General features: G+C 40.5%; 1 protein-coding gene across 1 annotated transcript in view; it reads right to left on the bottom strand.

The window, feature by feature from the left end:
• The window catches only part of COL8A1 (collagen type VIII alpha 1 chain), a gene marked incomplete at its 3' end in the record, with an annotated part of 152,981 nt that extends 137,775 nt beyond the window's left edge, over positions 1–15,206 (bottom strand). Inside the window, exon 1 of the mRNA XM_080797415.1 lies at positions 15,134–15,206. The remainder of the gene's footprint in view (positions 1–15,133) is intronic.
• Between the last annotated feature and the right edge of the window lie 5,030 nt (positions 15,207–20,236).

Below are 20,236 nucleotides of genomic sequence, written 5' to 3'. Positions count from 1 at the left end.
ATCAGTTAAAAGTCAATTTACTCGGGGCGCCTGGGTGGCTCAGTGGTTTAAAGCCTCTGCCTTCGCCTCAGGTCATGATCTCAGGATCCTGGGATCGAGCCCCGCATCGGGGTCCCTGCTTGGCAGGGAGCCTGCTTCCTCCTCTCTCCCTCTCTGCCTGCCTCTCTGCCTACTTGTGATCTCTGTCAAATAAATAAATAAAATCTTAAAAAAAAAAAAGTCAATTTACTCTTTTGTACATTAATATGTATGTGTGTTGAATGTCTGAGATACGTCTATTAAAGTGCTGACTTATCACTTTTTTGGCACCTAATGAGCAGGATGGGGTTCAAATTTATTATCCTTGACATTGAGTCAGAATCTTCACTGAGTGGGGATGTAAGAAGACAATGGCTTCAGAGAATACTCAGAGCACTTTGACTAGTGTAGAAAATACACAAAAAGTTGCCTTCCCTTTGAAGATAATGAAGGGGGTTCTTAGATTCTCTGTGCATTTATACTCCAAGTGGCTTTCTGTTGGTTTCTATGCCTTTCAGCTGCAGATCTTGAGTTCAGATGTGTCTAGCACAGGGCTTGGCACATGGTAGGTCCCCAGTATCTATGTGTTGAAGGAATGAACAAGTGAGGTTGAGATTGGAGTCCTAAAGAAACAAAACTAGGGTAACTGAATTTGACAAAGTCTTTTAAAACTCTTGTGGTCCGTCTTCTTTTGTCTTTATGAACTAAAATGCCTTCCACTATAGCTTACAATTTTCCTTATTCTAACTTTGGATTTCTTAGAACCATTTTTGGAAGGAGCCTGGATTGAAAGATTTCTTGATTATTGAGGCATAGGGATAAAAAAAAAATTAGGACATGTTTATCAGGAAAATGAAATGCATGTAAGGGAGGATTTTTGATGTGTGAGGGAGGATTTGATGTTCAATGCCAATTGAATGTTATAGGGAGCATGTATTTGGCTTAAGAAGGCATATTACTGCATCAAAATGCAGGGGCCAGGATGCATTTGGAACCCTGGCAGCCTCGGTGGGAGTACTGAAGGATATAGCAGCATAAAACTCCAGAAGACTGTAGAATGAGCTAAGACCTTAGATGAAACACGCAGGACAGCCATCTTTTTCCTGATGATGCCACAGCTGTCTGCACATGATGGGTTTTGCCACGAGAAGGAGGAGGCCTTGAACTGGGAAGGGTCTGTGCAATCATGGACTTTCCTCCCTTGGGGGAAGAGGGATGTAGTGTCATTTAATGCAAGCATGCAAACAAACAATAACAAAAACAAAACAAAAAACAACCCTTCTACCCTCCCCCAACTCCAAACCCCAAAGACCAGAGATACAGATCAGCCCATAAAGAGCCCACACTGCCACCATGACATGTTCACAGCCTCATCCTGGAGTGGGAGTCCAGAGTTCATCAAATGAACTACAAGGCATAAAGATCCTTAGTGCCCTTATCTATAATATGTAGAAAGAAATGCTCAAAGCTTCTACTCAGAAAAGGGGCCATTATGCTGATACTTAAGTAAGTATTCTGTAATTGGTAGTGATTACTATCAAATGACCTTTACTGAGCACCTTATGAGCAATCAGACATTTTCTCACATACTATCTCATTTAACATTCATTACAGTCAGGAGAGGTAGACTTATTTTGGAGCAGAGGAAAGAAAGACTCAGTGAGGCTCACTGTCTTTCTTGGCCAGGGTGGCTGCATTTGTTAGGTGGCAAAAGTGGGACTTGATCCCATGACTTTTCATGTCCAGCTCAGCACTTTCATTTGTGACACTAAAATAGTTTTTCATAGATGATTTAAGATCTTTTCTTCCCCCATAAAGGACATATATTTTGGCATTAATGAAAAGGGGGCTTCAAAAATTATAGGCAGGTTTAAAATGGATTGTGTGGCTCAGTTGTTTGTCTGCGGTTCAGGTCATGACCTCAGGGTCCTGAGATTAAGCCCTGAACTGGGGATATGCACTCAGCGGGGAGTCTGTTTGAGGATTCAGTGATTCAGCTTCATATTGTAGCTCAAAACATTCACTATCTAAATGATGTGAAATTTATTTAATCTTTCTAAGCCTCCACTGTCTCTCGAGTAAAACGTAGATAAAATCTTCCTCTAATTCAAATGAAGGAATGTATATACAATATGTCATAAACAGTAAATTTCTCTACAGAGTTTATTATTGTCAGTATCACTCTCTTCATTTTTTAAAGTTTCCAAATGAAGATACTTATTAACACTTTTGCTGACGTGGTGATAATGAATTCTATTTTATAAAAACCAGGTACTAAGCCTTTCCAGTATTCTTGCCATGTTGAAAAGGAGTCATGGATTCTTTCTGTAGCCATTGGCTCACGTCTGCAGATGAGAATTTTATTTATATGTATTCAAATGTGATTTAAACATGGTGATTCTTTTACGGCTAAATATAAAAAAATTTACAAGTTAAATGTTATTGCTATCTTTACCATTTACTTTAGAGCTTGTTCATGCTATAATTTGTAAATACTTTATAAGGCAGGGGAAAATACACACTCATAATTATTTCTTGATGTTGTCTGGCTCATGATAGCTGGGTAAATTCTTTTATTTTATTATTTTAAAAAAGTTTTCATTGAAAATTTTTCCAGTCACTCCAAATAGACTTAGCTGTAAATGGAAAAGATACAGCTGATGGCTCTGGCTTCTTGAACGTGTCTTCTGCCCCTGTCCTGCTCTTCCCTGAGTCAGAAGGAAGGCATGCGGTGTGGCGGACCTCCGAAATCATTAAACATCTCCTGTAAACTGTTGCTGTTAGATACTCACTCTGGTTTATTTTCTGAAGGCTTATTAATAAGTTAGAATCTAATCTGCAGCCAGACTGTTTGATCACTTTGCTCTTGGCTTTGCTAGGCACAGGATTTTATTGCGTGGTTGGCCTGTTGGCATGATGACTCCTGAAGGGCCGTTGGTAAGCCAGCGAGTGCCAGGGGCACATCATTGTTAAATTCCAAAAACATGTGACCTCCCTTGACCTTCTGGTAGAGGGTTTAGCCTTCTTCAAAGAGCCTCGGATTGATCACTAGAAATAGGGACAAAAATGCTCTGGGAAAATCTATGATAAAGAACTACCGTCCTTCAGAGAGTCATGGGATTTCAGCGGGAGATAAAGGCAAAAATCTCTTCCTGAACTTGTTTTGGATACCCCGGGACAGTTTTTTTCTGTAGAAACAGTTGTATTAAATATTGAAGCAATTCTATGAACAGGTATTTAAAACGTGTTTTTTCCCATAAAAGGGAAAAGAGAAGAGATGGCAATGTATAATGGAACTTTCTCTTTGAAAGACTCAGTTCAAATCATTCTTTATCTCATTTTGTTTGTATAGTGATAAAGGATCTAGATAACACTATAGTGCCATTCTCTGTGAGTTAAAGCCACTAAAAAAAGAAAAAAAGGAAATACCATCTGTAGTATTTTATTAAAATTATACATGTAGGGAAGAGGACTTCTTTAAGACAATATAACATTTAGAGGCAGGAATGCTAGGCATGGTAGGAAAGCCATGCACTGAACACAATATTTAAAGAACACTACTGTGGTCATGACATTCACTCAGGATACAGAAAAGCATCTTATTCAATTTTTTCAATAGTTTATGTGGTCATCAAGTGATACGAGACATGGCACATGAAAATGTAAATATTTTGTGTTGTCCAATACAGTAGGCACTATCCACCTGTGGTTATTTGATTTTAAATTTAAGGAGATTATAATAAAATATAATTTAAAAATTTAGGACCTCACTTGCATTAGCCACATTTCAAGTGCTCAGTTCCCAGTATGTGGTTGGTGGCTATCATTCTGTGCAGCTCAGATACGGCACATTTCTTCACTACAGAATATTCTAGCAGACAGCTCTGATTTGTGTACAGGCAACATGTAAGTGACATTTGTAGCAACTGCTTGTCAGTTGAGAATAAATCAGAATCAGTGCAGGCTGCAATATTTGGGAAGACTTTAACGAGACCTTGAATTTATGGTTATTTTGTCAAGTGTTAAGAACAATGGGGGACATTCAGTAGAGAAAAGGAAAGAGGATGTTTGGGGGAATAATAGCATTTGTGGTTTAGGTCTGATTCCTGCTGTAGACTGGAGAGGCATGAAGATGGAAAGGTGGTTTGGGTTGAGAGAGGTTGAGGTACCTGACTGGCAAGTTAAGGTGTTTGTTCCATGTTTCATAATGCCACTAATATTTCTGAGCAGAGTACTAACAGTCCTGGGACCGTGGCATCACCCAACAAATTTTTCTTTATGTAATTTAGTAGATAGAAGGTTAATATTTAATATTAGCATGCCAATGGAAGTTCATCCCGTGTGCCATGGTTAGCTCCAGAGGTATAACACTACAAAAAGTGTCACACTAGTAACCTAATTGTGTGTGCCTGGGTGTGAATGGATTTAGGTAAAATTGTGTCTTCTTGGAACAATCTATGGAGATAGAGAAAAGCGCATTTAAAGGCTTCTCATTCACCGTCACTGTATTCTATTGCCTGGTCCCTTTTTTTCTTTCCTCCTTTTCACATTTTTTAGGTTTCTATTATGTGCTAAGTATTGAGGGTGCAGAGATAAGCAAGACCTGAAGCCTTTGGCAAAGAGCTCCCAGTCTTGCACATAGAAGAGGCCGATGCTATCACAGCGTGGACGTGGCCGTGACACTGCCATGCACAGAAGGCTAGGGAGCATGGCGGAGCTGTACAGTGTAGCCTGGGGCAGGCGGGGTGTAGGCATGTCTTCTCAAAGCAGAAGATACCTGATTCAGATCTTGGAGGATCTGAATCTTGGAGGAGGAATCTTAATTTAGTAGATTAACTAGGGAATACCACATGCAGAAAGGGAAGATCAAGGACAAAGGCAAAAAAAACGGATGCAGAATGTGACCATAGGGAAAGAACTAGCCCTTGTTTCTTCTTTAGTCTTTGGCACGACACAGAGGAAGGGTTCGAGGTATACTTATTTCCATATATACCCATATATATCAGTTAAGCAGCAGGTGTAGACAATATAGACATTTTTCTAGGTGACTCTCATGGCTTGAGGGAATCATTTAAGTTGTCTTGACTCTCATCATCTGGCTATGGATGATAATAAAAGTAACGCCAAAGAGAATGATCTGACGAGCCAGACTCAAGTTCGTTTAACGTGTTGTAATGCTTTTGTTCTGTCTGTTCCTCATATAATCATGGGAATTTCTACCGCCTTAGGAATGACATGCTAGGTTGTCACTCTCTCTCCCAGACTGATGCCAAGCAACTTAGGATCACTTGGGGAGAATTTATGGAGAAACCTTAGCCCTTACAAATTACTCTAGGGAGAAATGATAGCTTTTTTTTTTTGGTTTTTCTAGTTACACAGCCCTTACTTTTTTGGCTCCAAAATGACAGCATGCTTTTAGGAAAAAAATACAGAAAAGAGAAAGAAATTAAAATCACAGTACTAAACAAGAAACAGAGCCAGTCAGCAGTGTCTAGGAACAGAGCCACTGGAATTCTCTCACTTTCTTTATGAGTCAGAGGCATTGTCACAGGGAATTGATGTTTTTTTCTGCCTTTTATGACACTAGAAGACACTATGAAAGGCAGTGTGGAGGAGCAGTGTGGAGTGTGACTTCGATGGGAATACTGTCTCTGCCACCTGCTAACTGTGTGACCCTGGGCAAGCCTCTTGGCCAAGTAGAGGCTCCATTTCTCTCATCTCTAAACTGAGAATGATGGGGAGACTGGGTGGCTCAGTTGGTTAAGCACCTGCCTTCAGCTTGGGTCATGATCTCAGGGTCCTGGGATCAAGCCCGCACTGGCTCCCTGCTTAGTGGGGCATCTGCTTCTCCCTTTCCTTCTGCTCTACCCCACTTGGGCTCACTCGCTCTCTCCCTCTAATAAATAAATAACTAAAAATCAAGAAAATTGAGAATGATAAAACTGCTGTCATAGGGTTGATATAAGGAACAGAGATAATGATACAATGTCTGATCCTGCTAGACAATCAATAGTATCTATTTTTATAACTACTAATGATGAATTTGAGTTGCTCATTTGGATGAAATACTTATTTTCTTAAAGGAGAGGATGCTCCAGTCTCACATTTTTAGGATACTGACCTCTGGGCATTATCTTTGTGGAGGGGAAAGAGAATTCCCAGAGTATGGCCCTAAGAGGAACAGGGAATTTAATAGGAGTTGGAGGTCTGAGTGTCATCAATAAGCCAAATAATCCCTGATATAGCAAGATATACTAGGATACCAGTAAGTGTGATCCTGTTATGGGAATTAGATTCCTATTTATGGTGAGAAAGTAAATGCTCAAGGAAGAAGTTTGGCTAGTGATCCTAGTTATTACCAGTGGTTAAGGTGACACAGAATTACCAGATCAGAGATTGCTGAGCTAATTTGTGAAATTATGTAGGCTCCTCGTTTACAGAATTTATTGCTTATTGATGGTCATTTCTCTACACACAATCTCTAGACAATGGGAAAGAAGAAGGAAGGAATAGATCATTTAAATCTGTCCAATGTCCCTTCCTTCCTCTCTTCCTCCCTCCCATCATCTATTTTACTAGATTTTTAAAAACACTTAAATTATTCTGGCATTTCTGCTATTATTTTTATTATGAAGAACTGAGCCATTGAACCAAGACACGTTCATCTTCTTTTGTTCCTTTTTCAACTGGTTATGGAAATTACATTGGGATTGTTCCTTACTTTATGATTTGGCATAGCACATAATCTACACTAACACTCAATGTGTATTACATAATAACTAGCAACACTGAAATTACCATGTCCCAGTAGATCTTGAAATAATGAAGAGGATGGTGATTCCTAAACTGTTCCCAAGTTGTTCCACAGAATACCAGTCCCAAGAGCTGCTCTCGGGTTGGGAAGATTTGTCAGCAATAAGTTTAGGGCACACTATTTACTGTCACATTTTTGAAAAATGAAAATATAATTAGCATATTAAGGTCTTTGTGAAACTTGCAGTGAATTGAACTGATCATATTGTTTCATTGAGTATTTCTAAAATTATTTGACCAAAGAAGCTTTTTCTGTATAAACACATGTTAATATCTCAGGTATTACTGTTTTTGAAACACACTTTGGAAAATGTTGAAGAAGCAACATTCAGATTTTACATAATATAATATCATTATTAAAAATATCATCTTTCTTTAGTTAAAACAGAATTTTAAAACAAAAAAACTTTTTTGTGTGGGGGGAATTAGCTTTTAATTAATGTCAAACTACGGACAAGTGAACACAGAGGCCTTTGAGACTCTTAAGCCATAATTTAATTCTTTCTTTTCCCTTTGCTACTTACACTTGACCTTGTCTGGCTCTTTGAGACATAAGGAATTGTCCTTTGTATTTTAAGAAACAAAAATGCTCGTGCTATGTCTTGAAAGGTTAAGTGCTTTTTTGGAGTTTTATTCCATTTTGACTTGATTTTATTTACAACACTTTGAGCCATTACCAGGTGTTATGAGTATAATCCATTCCCTACATAAGAAACAGAAACAATGTATGCTTAAGTAGCATCATTCTGTAAAATAACTGGCAAGACCTCAAGTGTCTCTAAATGATAAAGAGAGTGGTTATTTGAAAACTGTTCTCCTATTTAAGATAAATACATTAAGGCACAGAGATGATTAATGACTTTCCTAAGACCCCAGAAAGAGTCAAGGTGTTTTTGAGATTAAAACACGTGATTTTCGGGGCACCTGGGTGGCTCAGTGGGTTAAGCCTCTGCCTTCGGCTCAGGTCACGATCTCAGGGTTCTGGGATTGAGCCCTGCATCGGGCTCTCTGCACAGCGGGGAGCCTGCTTCCTCCTCTCTCTCTGCCTGCCTCTCTGCCTACTTGTGATCTCTCTCTCTGTGTCGAATGAATAAATAAAATCTTTAAAAACAACAACAACAAAAAAAAACACATGATTTTCTCAAATGGGGGCTTCGCAGGGCCCTGCATACCAACTTCATAGGTTCATCTCTACTGACATCAGACATAGACTTAGAATGAGGATTGCTCTGTATTCCTGTGAATGTCCTAAGTTGTACAAAGCAAGCAGCCCTTCTCTGGTGTGCCAGGGATTTTTCTTTTATGGTCCTAATTGATCTCTATACCCCAAAGGGTTCTGAATTATGCAAGTGTCTCAAGTCTTAACAAGCTATCCCCAACACAGCTGTGCAATGGAAATGTTCAACGGAAAGGTATTCACTTCGGTCTCGGCAAGGCCCTGGCCTCTCCTTGGAGAGACCCGGATCCAACAGTGCAGGTTTGGGGTCATCTCAGGGAACCTTGTTTGGCCCATTTCTGCCTCCTTCTTCCACCCAGCTCCCTTTCCGCTCCTGGTGTCAGGAAGGACTAGTCACGGCAGGGCACCAGGACTCCCCTTGTAAGCTCATGAACTTTCAGCGCCTGAGCTTCCCTGCCCTCCTCTTACTGAACCCCAGCTGCCAGGGTTTGTTTTTTACTGAGTTAAGCATTTAGTCTTGGGCATTTAGTTTTGGCCGGTGGTGGCCTTGGAAAGAACATTTTCTAAGATTGCTTTGGTTTTCTTTCAAACAAACCTCTACAAGCCTGGACATTTCTGGCATTGCTGAAATGCAGGTGATTTATTCCTAGAGGCTTATATTGGTTATTATTATTATTATTTTTTTTAAAGAAAACCACCAATGTGATACACTCTTTTAGTATATCTTAGCCACTGGCTACAAAGGACACCTGGCACTGCCTTTTATCAGGAAAAATTCAACTCCAAAGGCCCCCTCCGGTACAAGTCAGGTTTTTTGTTTGTTTGTTTTGTTTTGTTCTGTTTGTTTTTGAGACACTCAGCCCCGTGGCTCCCTCTACTGGTCATTGACTTTCCTCCCCACTCATTTGAACATTGGATTAGAATAAACTGGGAGCTAGGAAGGGAACTCCGGTTAAATCAGGAATTATAGATCCAATAGCATACTTTCTCTGTACCTCTCTTTTTATCTGCTATTTTTCCCAACCTCGATTTTGGCCACCTAAGCCACAAATTTTTAGCTCAACCTAGTGTCTCACTTCATGTCAGTCTTGGGCTTACTTTGCATCTGCCTTTTAACAGGAGGCCACTTCTTTGGATTTATAGCATGGATGAACACCATGACTGCTGGATTTTAAGACTAGATTATCAGTAAGTAAAGATCTTTAAAGAGATAGAAAATGTACAGTCATCACTTTGAATTTTAAAACCAAGTTTAGATTATCTTTTGAGTGAACATGGCAGGATCGTTGGAGGAACATACCAAACAGGATAATTGCTGCCAAAATGTCTCCCAGCTGCCCCAGGACAATGCTCTTGAACCAGCTCTTAGGATTCACTGTCTTCCTGTTGAACTGAAGTCAGTTGTGACTTACCCACTCTGCTGCTGGGTAGCATAAAATTTCTGCATAAACCAGCCATAGTTGCCCTGGTACTATGAAGCCTGAATTATGGAGGTCATTGGCGCAGATTTTCCGAAAAACAGCTGTTTTATCTAGCTAACAGAGAGGACTGGGGAAGCGCCTTAACAGGCTGGACACATTTTATTTCCTGGAGAAGCCAACAGCTGACACCCACACCCAAGCCTATGCAGTTAGTGTTGGAAAAGTAGCCCATGAAGTGACTGTCTTTAATCTCAGCATATCAAATGATGCCAATGCCTAAATATCCCGTGATGTAAACACATCAATAGAGAGCTTAAGAGAGGCAGTCTTCAAGAGACTTACTTAAAAGAATGTTTTCACGATGATGCTTAGTCATAGACTATGTAAATTTTAACATACAATAAATCAATTTCAGAAACACAAGTACTATTTCAAAGATATGCAAACAATTGTCAGGCTTTAGAGGAAAGTGAAGAAGCATCTGGGGTAACATCTGTCCACTTATTCAGGGTAAATTATTTCCAGAAATGATACAAGAATATTCTTTTCTACCTTCATCATTTTCTATATTGGAATAACTTTATGTATCACCCAAAATTATATCGTTATCTTAGTAGAAAAACATTTTGATGCCTTGACATCTATAGAGTTAGTATGCTAGGTCAGTTGAGTTAGAGGTCAAATGAGGCCCTTTTCCCAGTCAAGGGTTAAGAAGAATTTTAATAAGATGTAATACTTGTAAAGCTTTTACCCCTGTGAGTCAGTCCTCAAATGGCATTGCACCGAAAGGAGCCTGACCCAAATAGGATTTTATCTCCCAAACATTTGAGAGACTCTTGGATCAGGCATATTAAAAATCTCTTCTCTAGTACCTCAAGATTCTACAGAGTTTTTCCCTCTTCTGTCTAAGACAGAATGAGCCCTCTTTGCTGCACTATCTTGTCTCTATATTCCTGGGCCCTTGACCCCTCTCCTCTGACACAACATATTTCATGCTTACACTCCTCAATCCGTCTGTTTCTCAAAGTTTCCTCTGGTTGTTCTTTATGCATATTTTCCCTTTTTTTTTTTTCCCCATTAAAGACCTGGGAAGGAGGAAGGTGGTTATATTGCCAACACATTGTCTATTGGGTGGGAGAAGAAGAACGTTATGCTATTAAACCATCACAAAATAATACATTTGTTCTGTCACATAAATATTTTAATGAGACTTTAAGACATGTTTGACACATACTGTATTGGGGAAACACACTCTGGTTAGCCAAGATAGAGCACTGTTCAAAGAGTTTGGCTACCTAAACTACTGGAGCCCTAGTTCTGCTACACATGTCTGGGTGAACTTCGGCATGACATCAACCTCTCTGACCTTTTCTCACCTGTTAAACTAACTTTAGTTAAAATTAGCTCCAAAGATCCTTCCAGCATTTATACTCTGTTATTCTCTAAGTATAATACCCAAGAAATTAGAATAGGGACTTGAGTGTTTAGAAACGTCATTCAGAATGGCCTGTTGGAGGCAACGGCAATTTTAAATTACCTTTCTTCTAGATAGATGAATTAAGGTTTACCAAAATGTAAAGCCTTCTTATTTGCTGGAGTGAAAATTTACATCCAGTTTAAGAGAAGTATGAGACTTTTGGTAATGAGAAAATCCACAAGTATGAGTGATACTCCAGGAACTTAATCTGTAGTAATTAAAAAGAGATCTTATGCTGAAGGAGAGAATGGAAGTTTTCATTTTCTAGGAAGAACGATGGCAATGAACCCAAAATTAATAGAGGAGATTGAAGGTGAACCCTCAGGTGTATTTTAGTATTGTATATAATCAGCTAGAGGCGCTGTGAGTTGCTTTTGCCGTTATGCCACATTGAACAGTTAGAATTCAGTATTATTTTAGCTAATTACTCTCTGTAATCAGTTTTCAGGAACATTTTTGTCTCAGTCATTTTAGTTGGTGCCACGCAATTTCAGTGGTTTTTGGATTTGTGTCCACAGGGCCCCCAGATTACATTCTGACCCTGTGTGACTCCCTCTAACCCCCTTCCTGCAAAACTATTTGCTTGAGAATAGACTATAAAGAACCTCCTTCCTCAAACAGCAAACACAGTTACCAAAGCTGATAGTGGAATGTTTGATTAGTGGCTTCTCTCTTGGTGCTGAAATGTGGTTAATTTTCTTTCCCACTCTTCACTCTGGAAAAGGCAAGTTTAGCAGAGCTTTCATTCAGTACTGGGGGTGTAAACCGCTGTTAATGACTGCCAGGTCATTGAAGATCTTTTTCATTATAACCTTAGCATTTTGTAACAACTACTGAGTTGATCTTTTTAAAAATTTTATTTATTTTTTTAAATTCTAGATGCTTTGGGTCCTAAGAGGTCCATTTCACAAAATGCTGAAGTAAAACATTCTCTAAGTTCCAAAGAACATTCATTCTCCCCCTGCATCTCCTTCTCTCCTCTCCTTTTGTTTTCCTTTTCACTCAATAAATGAGAACAGTGCACCTCTCGGAAGACTGAGTTCTAGTCTCAAGATTTGTACTTTCTTTAAATTATGTGTATGTATGTTTATGAGGCCTCGGTGGAAGAGAAAGAAGCCAACGCATGAAGAAAGACCTGGTTTTCAGAGGATTACTGGGAGGACCAGATGTTGGGAAATAGGTCCACATCTCCATCACTCTGCAAGTTGCCATACCGAAAGTGGGTGACCATAGATAAGAAGGAGTAAACAGTTGCTTCTAACTTCTCACTTGCAAATAATTACCTACCATTGGGCCCTTTGGGAAAGTGGGTTTGTTGATGTGAACCACCCATTAATGTTCTGAGGATTTTTGTACTTATCGTATAGTTTTTAAAATGGTAACAGTCAAGGTCCTACGGGTTTTAATGGGGGGCAGACCTGAAATCGTTTTGGTCTTTAGAACTGGGCTATTCTCCTCTGTCCCAGAAGGACACAGCAGAGATAGATTTTAACGTATTAGTAGAAATACTTTTATTGATTTAAGCCAGAAGCCAAGATCCCATATGAATATTTGCCCCTGTGCATCTCTTCATGTCCCACATCAGTAAAGGCAAAAAGCGGTTGCGCTGGGAAGAGATTCTGCTCCTTCTCTTCTTCTGGAGCACTTTCTATGAGAGATTCCTCCTGGCTTCACTCTCAGTTCTCATCCCCATTCTCTTCTCTTTGACTTTTGTAGCACAAATGGAAGAAAGTGGGATATACTTGCTGGTCATGGAAAGAATATCGTTTTAGAATTGTGAGTAGTAGAAAATCTCAAATGTGTGTTTCCCTAGGTGTAGCAGGCCGTTGCAATCAGTGGTACACCTTCCTTGTGTCTCTAGTGAAACAGGCAGCTGCTCCTTTTTACTTTTTTGAGAACCATTAAAGGAGTCCGGCAAGCCTGCAGGGAACGGTGTCGCTTAGGTTATGGCCATGAACCCAATCCGGAGCAGCTATATAATGGCACAAAGAGAAGACTCACGGGAGGTCTCCATACCGGGTGCAAAGGGGAGATGTTGGGGTAACTAAATGAAACCCCAGCACTGCTTTTCCTAAAAACTTAAGAGACGAATTATCATGCCTGATGTGTATGTTATAGGGAAAGAATCACTTTAAGAGTCCAGTAAAGGGCCCTGGGAAAGTTAGGTCATGAGCGATCTCCATGATCTCACCCAGTTATTTAGGGTGCTGAACTTGATGGCACAAGGGGGAGGCCGTTATTCTTAAGTGTTTCATAGCTGGTAGAGTGGATCAGCTGCCAGGAAAAGCAGAAGCAAACTCTGGGAGAACACTTTTCATCCCCAAATTTAGGAATAACAGGAGATCTTTTATGTTGGGAGCACTTTCTCTCTCTCTCTCTCTCTCTCTGTCTTTTTTTCTCTCAGGAAAGATAACTTCCCTCAAGGGAAATCTGGTGAATGAAGTAGTGTCTTTTCACCCTTGTGATGATGGCATGAGTTAGGTACTACCATAAAAGAAGAATTAACTTGGACACGCCACACATTTGGTTTGGCCTTGTCCCACACCTGTGCTCTTGTCGTGGTTGATTACTCAGTTACAACAGATACGAAGCAAGCAGTCTGCGTTGTGGCTCCAGATGAAAGGTATTTTAATATGCTCAGGTCACATACTATCGGCCAATAGTGATTTTATATCATTTTCTTTAAGGAAACCACACTCCTTGCAATAACTTTTTCCAATGAAGCAAAATTTTGCATGACACAAAGCTTTCCGGGTAAGTCTTTCATTTGAATAATAGCCCTGAATTCCCTCGATGCCAACAGAATTTTAGTATATCTTTATTATTTCTTTTGATATGCAAATGATACGGAGAATAGCTTTGAAAGACCCTCAGTTAAACTTCTGATGATTCTACTTTCTTTAATGGTGAAGGATTATTTACAGCTTTGGTGAGTTTCCCCTTTTTAAGTGAAACGATATAAACAAATCAAAAAAGAAAAAAAAAGTGAAACTTTTCCTCTTTTACTTTAAGAACCTTAAGGGCTGAAATAGTGGTTTGGTTTCCTGACTGCCAGCTTTGGTTTGTCGTCTCTATGTGGTCTTGTGCAATTAATTCCCCAGAGGAAATATTTGAAGAAGGTTTTTCTCCCACATGAGAGAGTTTCATCCCACACAGCCCACAGATTTTGACGGCAAACTTCATGGACCAAGTGTCTGGTTTTTACAGAAGTAGCTGGGGAGTATGTTTTTCCTGTCACAGGTGCATGGGACTCTTTCTTTGACCTCAGAAATGGGAAGATACAACAGTCTTCACCTGGGATGGGAACTTAAACACTGGGTAACTCTGAGAACCGGGTGCTAGTCAGGTCGATTTTAATTTACTAGACGAGGGAAAAGAAGGTGGCAAGTAGGGTTCAAATTTCCAAAGCCTTTGAGCTGATCTTTCTTTACAACAGTCTGGTGTACACAGAAGAATTGTATAATCTGGCCTGTATTTTTCTCTTGCTGTGAAACATATTGAAACGCTTTATGTTTAGGTGTATGTATAGAAATTCATGAAGTTCTTTTATACACTTTCTTGGTTCCAACACCATTCTCATTTTAGAAAAGTCTTGAAAAGATAGCTTTGTGAGAGCACTTTTTGCCCCAGCTCGTAAATTTGGATTTGTTCTTTCCTATCTACCAGCCACCTGATTACCGTCTCTGTGCAAAGGGCACCCGTTCACATCATTTTTTCCAAGCACTTAAACCTGGAAAGATACTTTTAAAAGGACTCACAGAAGCTGTCTTTGGGGGTTCAGAAAACATCACAAAATTGTTAGCAGACCTTTTGACTGTGCTATTTTTAGGAAACTAATTGTGTTCTTTTAAAGTACATTTTTGACAATGGGACAAAGTTTTCCTTGCCCCCACTGATATAGGAAATATTTACAATGAAAAACGTCAGTAAAACACCCCACACAGATACATTTTAACTTCAGCAACAGTCGGCAAAAGGGGAAAAGTGATTTAAAAAGAGAAGGTTTTTGCAGTATTTGTGCTGCTGTTTCTGCCCAAAATGAACTTTTATTTTACCGTTCAAACAGAAGTTTGTTTTTAAACCAGTTGCTAGTTAAAGGAGCAGCTGATCTGGCATCCGTAGGAGTCAGCTCGAACCAAACAGTAAGCGTGTTGACCAGAGGAGACTTACTCCCCACCCCCGCAGCAACCCCTAGTAGGTCAGATGCCTGCAGAAGTGTTGTCTTACCTTGAGCACGTAAGATCCAGGAGAAAGGCTCAGGGGGCTCCCACAGGAGAGGACCGGGAAAGTGCTCTGATCCGCGGCTGGTAACATGCACTTGGCTTTTATGGGCAGGTGGGAGGAGCTGCTCCTCATAGTAGGTGGGCAGGAAAGGAGCGGCGGGCGGGTAGCCCCGGGAGGAGCTGGACACTCTTCTCTGGGGAGGGGCGGAGAGGGCAGAGCAGGAGCCCGAAAGAGGGAGGAGAGACGCGACGGGAGGGGGCTGTAGAAGCGGTGGAAGGAATGGAAACGGGAGAGGGAGGGAGAAAGAGAAAGAAAAAAGAGGGAACGAAGAGCAACAGAGAAAGGGATGTAGACGACAGACGGAAAATGGGTCGGGGAGAAAATGAATAGGGGACAGAGAGAGACAAACACGCAAGGTCTGGAAGGAAAGGAGAATTGGATTATTTTTTGCTTTTGTGTGACTTTTTTTTTTTTTTTTTAAATTTTTGAAGAGGGGAGCTGTGGGGTGACTGTTAGCACTAAAGGTGTTTTCTGTGAATTTGAAAAACTAAATAACGGTTCAGGAAAACGGAAGGGTTCCTAAGCGAGGCCAAGGAGGGGCCGCTGGGCGTCCGAGGAGCACAGCCCAAGTGCTGGCGGACGCCCGCCCGGCAGCGGCGCGGAGCCCAGGGCGCGGAGCCGAGCGCGCGGCGCGGAGCGGGTGCAACTTGCGCCCGCAGCCCCGGTCCGTCCGCGGGTAAAACCCGCCCTCCACTCCTCGCTCCCGGCAGTGCTTATTTGTCAAGAAAGGTCTCCCTGTGCTGCCGGTAGCGTGCAGTATCCAGAGGCCCCTGTTGAGACTTCTGCAGCATTAAGGTAAATCCAGCAAAGGTTGGGGAGGATCAGCTGAGATTGGCTTGTGCAGAAAGGAACCTCAAAACCAACCTCGGTCCTCCAACGTCTGCTTATGTAACAGGATTTCAGGACTCTGCCCTCTGGTTATTTTCGGTATTTAAAAAACTTTCATTCCTAACCATTGGAAAACGTCTTAGTGCCATAGCTCACTCTCTGTGTGTCTTGAACATTAAGAGAGGATTCGACCAACAAACGGCTGAAGGATCAGGCTGAAATTCTTAAGAAATGCATTCAGAGAAAGAAAAACAAGCTCCTTTAGCTGCTGAGCGGTGACTCACTTCCCAGCCCAAGCTTGATTTCGGCCACCAAAGGAATTAAAACATTTTAAAGGGGAGAACCTGAGCCTTTAGGATGGGGGGATATTGAGAGGGGAAAGAAAGGAGTGGGGGTGGGGTGAGTGGACCGGGAAGAATGAGAGGACTTTTACTGATTAGGTCTTTACATAATATCTACCTATAGATAGATAGAAAACTTGATTCAGTGTTCACCACAACCTTATGAGGTATTATGTAGTGTTTTTGTTTGTTTGTTTGTTTGCTTTGCTTTGTTTTTTGTTTTTTAAAGAACGGAATCTTAAAGGGATTAAGCCACTAGCTCAAACTTACAAGATGTCACAGCTACTGAGCTTTCAAAGCTTGTGAACTCGGCACCAGACAGTCATAAAAAAACACCTAGCCCGGTCTCAGGTTAGATCCTGATGTCTGTGAGGGTTACCAGGCTCCAAGAGAAGGAAAAATGATGGTCAAGAGCAGGGTTTCTCAAACTGGGTACTATGACATCTTGGGCTGGATAATTTTATGTTGTGGGGACTTCCTCCTTGCACTGCATAGTGTTGGGCAGCCTCTCTGGTTTCTACAGACCTGATGCCAGTATCTTCCTCCTTCCTAAGTGGTAAAACTGAAAATGTCCCTACACTTAGCCAAATGTCTTTGGAGTAGGGAGGCAAAATTCTCACCTTCCTATAAGAATCATTGTTCTAAAGAAGGTCACAACTATAAAAAAGGATTTAAAGAATTCCATTAAGAGGTGCCTTGGTGGCTCAGGTCATGATTCTAGGACCCTGGGATCAGCCCAGCATTGCTCTCTGCTCAGCAGGGAGCCTGCTTCTCCCTCTCTCTGCCTGCCTCTCTGCCTACTTGAGATCTCTCTCTCTCTCTCTCAAATAAATAAAATATTTATTAAAAAAAAAAAAGAATTCCATTAAGAAAATGCCCAACAGTGGCATTTGGGTAAAAATAATACTAGTTGCTACATGTGCGAAGTTTACACTGGATTTAGTTTTTTACATAGCCATATTCCCATCTGTCTGCCTCTGGAGCCCAAAGCTTCCATTGCTTCTTTTGTAACTAAGCTTATTCTCAATTGGATACATGTGGAAATCAACAAAGTAGAACCCCATGTGCTGGGGGCTACGAAGGAAGATTAGTGGTATACCAGATGAAAAATTTAAAATTTAAAATTTATCATAGGCAAATTTGACCTTGGAACAATTATTCCAGATGGTATGATTTTTTTGGGAAATTGTTTCTTTGTTTTAATATTTATAATTTTTCATATCTATCCCCCAATTTGCATTATTTTCAGTAACTTTTAGGCTGCAAAGAAGTTATATCTAGTGGTTAACTAGCTGGCAGAAAACAAGTACTCAATTGATATATATATAATATAATTGAATAAATGACACTATTGAGCATGGACACATAGGAAATGACCACTATTTATTAGTTTAATGAATGAAAAAAAAAGAATTAATAAATGTTTAGGAAGCTAGAATATTCACATTAACTTTTTTGCCTATTTGCTCTTTGGTTTTACTCTTTTCTCATCCTCCATAACTCAGTTTTCCTCTTTCCAAATAGTATGTTTGTCTTTTAAGGATGTGGCCAAACCCATGAAATTAAGTTTATGAAATAAATAACCCTTGTTACTAGACCTACAAGTAGGACTGCGTTGACTATTCTGGCGTGACTCCTGAAATCAGATGTCATTTTATAGGCAGGGTACCACTTTAGGCACGTTTTAATTTAGCAAAGAAATGTATTCTGGACAAACTAAACAAGACCCAGTTAGAGGAGCATCTGGGTAGTAAACATGTTGGGAATTATCCTCATTAGATTACAGCAAATCACCTTTTCAATCCTAATCTTATGCCTTCCAAATATTCCAGTTCTATCACATAGTTGTAAAAAAAAAAAAAAAGAAAGAAAGAAATAAAAGGCAAGAAAGGTACATTCAAAGGGAAGGCAATTGATGGCTGTTATTTTTCTTCTCCTTTTTCTTCCTTCACTCCCTCCTTTCAAACCTGAATATCCAGCTAACATAACAAAAGAGCTCCTTTCATTTTGTTTGGATGGTGCTAATGATTAGTTCATTTCTCCAGTTCACACTTGCCTGAATCTGATTCAGTAGCAGATCTGGACAACAAGTAAGGAATCCAGGAATGTGATTTCTTTGCTGGTTCTTAGCGTGCCCTCCTAGAATCTCTCTGAAGGTGACTGAGGTTTGAAATGACCTAGTTTGGTCTTCTGTGGAAAGAAAGGAATCCAATGACAACATACTAGATGCTCTGAAGTTTCCATTGTGTGGATAATATAATAACAGCTCCAGATTATTACCATATTTTAAAGAGCCTTAAATATGGACCCCCCCTTTTTTTTTTGCTATTTGGAATTAATCAATTAACACATGTTTATTAAAAATGGATACCAGACAGTGTGGGGTATTCAAAGCAGAAGAAAACAAGAATGTAGATCTGTTCTCATGGAGGAAAAGAAGCATGAAATTTTGTTAGTTGGGTAGCAAAAAGGAGAAGTTAGCAGTGAGCTGAGCTATGGAAAGTCGCCTTTGGATACATGGGTGATGGCAAGGAAGAGGATGTGTTCAGCCGAGGAAGGCACAGGATTATTTGGGGGGACAGTGAATTGGCCAGCATGATTAAGAGGGAAAGGTCTATGTAGCAGAATAATGAGGCTAAGAAACAGGAAAGGAGAGGTGGGATCAGCCTGCTGGAGGCCTTATGTGTCACCTCGGTAGTCTGAGCTGTGTACTGTAGGCAATGAGAAGTCATTGAACACTTTTGAACAGTAGAATGGCATACTATTAAATTTTGCTTTTCTTTGAATACTGTCTTTATAGTAGCTTTGCAGATACACGCGAGAGATATCGTTAGGGCCATTAGCATACTTAGAAATAGAGAAATCGGAGTGTCTTATGTCCTGCGGATTTGGAGGCCTGTGAGAGGTGGCAGAAAGAGTGGTGACTCTATTGCTATCGGTGCCCTGTGTGGTTGTAAGGAGAGAGAAAGGCAGGGCTCTCCCAGAGTACAGCCAGGATGATGGATGCGATTAATGTGAAGGGTGGTGTCCGCTCTGTGTGTCATTTACCTGTGGCAGTTTTAGCGCTCTCAGAAAATACCCACTCTCAGATAGTCAGTCTGGTGAACGAGATCATGAGTTTTCAAGGTGTCCTGGATTAAAGAACAGTGGAACCTGACATTAAAAGCTATACCTTCACATGTATGCTTCTAAACAGCTAACTTGCAATGATTTTACATGTGTTACCCTTGGCAAATTTCAGCCTCTCATTCTTTGTGCCACTCCTAAGTGCTTCAAAATGCATGAACATGGCTGTTAGTCTAAGCAAAAATCATTGACAATTTGAAGTTTGATGTACAGACATTTGCCGTCCCTCTATCAAATGATCTATCAGTCAGTCAGCCTAAGCTTGTTCTAAGTACCACCAAATATGATCTTGACCTGCGGGGAACTCACGATTGCCAACTCTCCCAGGGCATTTAAAATAGGGTTTTATTTACAGAAATTGAAAAGGCTCAGAACATAGAAGAAAGGCACACCTCTCCTGCATTCCAAAGGAATGCTGGATTCTGTGAGTCACTGTTTTCCTGTTGGCCCAGATGGTAGAGAGCTGACTCGGGTGATCCTACAGAAGACTGCCTCACAACTCCTGCTGGCTTTGTAAAGAGCACTGGACAGAGAGTCAGGAAATCTGGGGTTTAGTCCCAACTCAACCACTAACTACCCCGTGAAAACTTGGGACTGTGTTTTATCCTTTTTTGGATTTAGTGTCCGTATGCAAAATAAGAAGGCTTAACCAGGCACTCTCCAAACGTCTTGCCACCCTTCAGAGGTCTGCTCTGTGCCTGTCGGGTAGATGATCCTCTTACTCTTCCTCGTGAAGTCAACCTAACATTCA

Source organism: Martes martes (genome assembly GCF_963455335.1).
Source record: "Martes martes genome assembly, chromosome: 1".
Classification (NCBI taxonomy): domain Eukaryota; kingdom Metazoa; phylum Chordata; class Mammalia; order Carnivora; family Mustelidae; genus Martes; species Martes martes.
Note: the sequence above shows the minus strand (reverse complement) of the source record. Positions and strands in the feature narration are given on the sequence as shown.